The following is a 5000-nucleotide window of genomic DNA, read 5'->3' as shown; positions in this document are numbered from 1 at the left end:
TGGATAACCTTATTAAGACATATATATATATATATATATATATATATGTATATATATATATATATATATATATATATACATACATATATGTATATATATATATATATATATATATATGTGTATGTATATATATATATGTATATATATATAAATGTAAATATATATATATATATATATACATACATGTGTATGTATATATATGTATGTATATATATATATATATATATATATATATATATATATATATATATATATATATACACACACAAATCTATTTCTGATTTTCAATTTGTATCATATTTTATTTTTAATTCATTGTACTTTTTTTTTATAACAAACTAAAACATAATACAATACACAGAAATATCTTTCAAGTCATCTCCAAACATAAAAAAAACATGTGTCATCATCACTTGAATTCACTTTTTATCTTTTTCAAAGCATTTTCAAGGTTGTAATTATTTGCCATCTAAAGAAATCGTACAAAAAGTCAACATTATTATTTTTTTAATGCGGAGTAGTTTCCCCCCCCCCCCTGATAAGCATTTTGAAAGTTATAAATTATTGCAACACACAGCGAGTGATCACCACAACATTTTACAGCAAATTGGATGTTTATTTGACCTTTAAATATACCATATTGTGTATTGTAAAAATTACATTTGTTTATTTGAAAATACTAAAAATTGTATGTCGCTCGATGTATTTATAATGCATGAATTGCGATAAAATGCCAATTGACTAATTGAGAGTCATATTACCTTTTATACCTGCTGTTTCAAATTTGATACACACATTTTCAAAACAGTTTTACTTCAAAATATTTTATGCAATATTAAGTAATTTCACCTTTCATCAACGTAGAAACTGTTCAAAAATACAATTAGATACATTCTTACCTTTTTCAAAATTCAGGTGTCTATGTGGTAATCTTGCAAGATGTCTGGCCCTCTAATAAGTCAATTAATGCCCTCGTGTGGACCATATGTGTAATGCATGCATCTGATCTGATACATCAGGCTTTTTAGGAAAAAAAACAACAAATGACACTGATGATGTCGAGGGCTCAAAAATGCATGTATCATCGATGATACGTTTGGCGTTATGGAGTTCACGAGACATATTTTTTGCAGTGAGGAAAATCCGTCCTGACAAAAAGTGTACTGACATAACCTTTGAGCCTACGCAGCTGCCTCAAGTATGAATCGACACAAAGTGGCATGGAAATTCACACTGAATATTAAAAAGTTGATTTGTTGAAAGCTGCGCGGCACAGATTGCTGACAGGAAAATGAAGCGAGCTAACCTCTGACTTTAGCTACCTTGATATTCTGCGCTCTTGTGTTCTTAAAAATTGAATGGCATAATCACCAAAAGTTCAAAGAAGATAGGTTGTGTCTTTCGGAGCACATAGAAGGAATACTAACTATCAGACCTTCAACCTCAACTACATCAGCATCTTGGGTTGGAGAGAACTCAAAATGAGATGTTTTCTTAAATCTCGCACCGATGGATCCGTCTCGAAGTCTGAAGGTGATTTGTTGGACTTGTCTGACAGCTTGCATGTTCGATTTTTGTGGCGTTCTACCAGTGAAAACTCTCCCAGTGCTGGTGTTGAAATATTGTAACCCATTCACACTTGGGTCAAGTTCAACTTCATCTGACTTCTGCCTCTTGGACTTTTGCTGTGCCTGGAGGACGCACTCCTTCACTGTGACTGCGAGCAATATCTTCTGTGTTTGAGAACGTGATGTGCATGTTTTGGAGACATGGCTATTTTAATCACTGCACAACGATGCTGACTCTCTGTAAGCCAAGCTCAAGTTGCAAAGGCCAAGGAACAACTTGCCTAAGATATTCATGATTTAATAATTTTAGTTAGCTACACATCCTAGAGCAGGGCTATCCACACTTTGTGACTTATATACCGTATATATATATACAATCACACACAGGCTTTTTTCATTCCCACGACTGAAATTTCTGTCGTGTGTATGAAATACATTTCAGTAGTGTGGGTGAGAGGATTTTAGTAGTGCGAATGAGAGAAAAAAAATCAGTAGTGTGTATGAGAGGATTGCAGTAATGTGCGTGAGAGGATTTCGGTAGTGTGCATGAGAGGATTTCACGTGTGTAGGAGACTTAAAAAAAAATCAGTAGCGTTTATGAGAAGATTTCAATAGTGTATGAGAGAAAAACATTTCACGAGTGTTTATGAGAGGATTTCAGTAGTGTGTATGAGAGCAAAAACATCAGTAGTGTGTATGAAATGTTTTCAGTCGTGTGTATGAGAGAAAATAATTTCAGTAGTGTGGGAATGAGAGGATTTCAGCAGTGTGCATGAGAGGGTTTCGGTAGTGTGCATGAAAGGATTTCACGTGTGTATGAGATTTAAAAAAAATCAGTAGCGTTTATGAGAAGATTTCAGTAGTGTATGAGCGAAAAACATTTCAGTAGTGTGTATGAAATGTTTTCAGTCGTGTGTATGAGAGAAAATAATTTCAGTAGTGTGGGAATGAGAGGATTTCAGTAGTGTGTATGACAGGATTCCAGCAGTGTGCATGAGAGGGTTTCGGTAGTGTGCATGAGAGGATTTCACGTGTGTAGGAGATTTAAAAAAAATCAGTAGCGTTTATGAGAAGATTTCAGTAGTGTATGAGAGAAAAACATTTCACGAGTGTTTATGAGAGGATTTCAGTAGTCTGTATGAGAGAGAAAACATCAGTAGTGTGTATGAAATGTTTTCAGTAGTGTGTATTACAGAAAATAATTTCAGTAGTGTGTATGAAAGGATTTCAGTAGTGTGCATGAGAGGATTTCACTAGTGTATGAGATTAAAACAAATCAGTAGTGTGTATGAGAGAACAACATTTCAATCGTGTGCATGAGAGGAGTTCAGTAGTGTATGAGAGGAAAAAAAATCAATAGTATGTATGAGAAGATTTCAGTAGTGTGTATGAGACAAAAAACATTTCAGTAGTGTGAATGAAAGGATTTCAGTAGTGTGCATGAGAGAATCAAAATCGATAGTGTAGGAAAATATTTCAGTGGTGTGAATGAGAGAACAACATTTCAATTGTGTGCATGAGAGGAGTTCAGTAGTGTATGAGAGAAAAAAAAATCAATAGTATGTATGAGAAGATTTCAGTAGTGTGTATGAGAGAAAAAACATTTCAGTAGTGTGTATGAAAGGATTTCAGTAGTGTGCATGAGAGAAACAAAATCGATAGTGTAGGAAAAGATTTCAGTGGTGTGTATGAGAGAAAAAAACATTTCAGTAGTGTGCATGAAAGGATTTCAGTAGTGTGTGAGAGGATTTCACTAGTGTGTGTACAAAAGAAGAAAAAGCAGTAGTGTGTATAAGAGGATTTCACTAGTGTGCATGAGAGAAACAAATGAGTAATGTGTGTGAGAGGATTTCAGTAGTGTGTATGAGAGGATTTCAGTAGTGTGTATGAGAGAAACAATTTCAGTAGTGTTTATGAGAGGATTTCAGTAGTGTGCATGAGAGGATTTCAATAGTGTGTATGAGCGAAACAAATCAGTAGTGTGCATGAGAGGATTTCAGTAGTGTGAATGAGAGAAAAACATTTCAGTAGTGTGAATGAGAGGATTTCAGTAGTGTGCATGAGAGGATTTCAGTCGTGTGTATGAGAGGTTTTTAGTCGTGTGTATGAGAGAAAAACATTTCGGTAGTGTGAATGAGAGGATTTCAGTAGTGTGCATGAGAGGACTTCAGTAGTGTGTATAAGAAGATTTAACTACTGTGTATGAGAGGATATCAGTAGTGTGAATGAGAGAAAAACATTTCAGTAGTGTGAATGAGAGGATTTCAGTCGTGTGTAAGAGAGAAAAACATTTCATTAGTGTGTATGAGAGGACTTCAGTAGTGCGTATGAGATGATTTAACTAGTGTGCATTAGAGACAAATCAGTCGTGTGTATGAGAGGATATCAGTAGTGTGAATGAGAGAAAAACACTTCAGTAGTGTGCATGAGAGGATTTCAGTAGTGTATGCGAGGATTTCAGTTGTGTGTATGAGAGAAAAACATTTCGGTAGTGGGAATGAGAGGATTTCAGTAGTGTGCATGAGAGGACTTCAGTAGTGTGTATGAGAGGATTTAACTAGTGTATGAGAGACAAATCAGTCGTGTGTATGAGAGGATATCAGTAGTGTGAATGGGAGAAACCCATTTCAGTAGTGTGCATGAGAGGATTTCAGTAGTGTATGAGAGGATTTTAGTTGTGTGTATGAGAGAAAAACATTTCGGTAGTGGGAATGAGAGGACTTCAGTAGTGTGCATGAGAAGACTTCAGTAGTGTGTATGAGAGGATTTAACTAGTGTGTATGAGAGACAAATCAGTCGTGTGTATGAGAGGATATCAGTAGTGTGAATGGGAGAAACCCATTTCAGTAGTGTGCATTAGAGGATTTCAGTCGTGTGTAGGAGAGAAAAACATTTCATTAGTGTGTGTGAGAGGATTTCAGTAGTGTGTATGAGAGGATTTAACTAGTGTGTATGAGAGACAAATCAGTCGTGTATGAGAGGATATCAGTAGTGTGAATGAGAGAAACGCATTTCAGTAGTGTGTGTAAGAGGATTTCAGTAGTGTGTGTGAGATGTAATTCTGAATAATGTCATAGGTTTGAACATGTGTGTGTGTTATCAAAGTGGCACATACTGTGAAAGGTCAGGTTTGACATGGCAGTGATAACTGTCACTCACAAAGGTGGCCTATTCAACGGTGAAATCCCGTTGAAGCTTGGTCAAAAGCACAGGCTGCTGGAACAGAATAGTGCCCTCTTTATGTCTCCTCCCCGCATTATACTAATGTATTCATCATTATGCCATCTGCAGACACGCTGAAGCGGGTCTCTGATACGTATTGCTAGAAGTCCCTGTGAACTCTGCGATGTAAAGCAATCACGGCGAAACAAATACCCGGGGGAGTTTTATTTTTAGAAAGGTGCAACTTTTCACTCGGCAACCTGAAGAAGT

Source organism: Nerophis lumbriciformis, linkage group LG15 (genome assembly GCF_033978685.3).
Source record: "Nerophis lumbriciformis linkage group LG15, RoL_Nlum_v2.1, whole genome shotgun sequence".
NCBI lineage: Eukaryota > Metazoa > Chordata > Actinopteri > Syngnathiformes > Syngnathidae > Nerophis > Nerophis lumbriciformis.
This window is presented reverse-complemented; position numbering follows the sequence as displayed.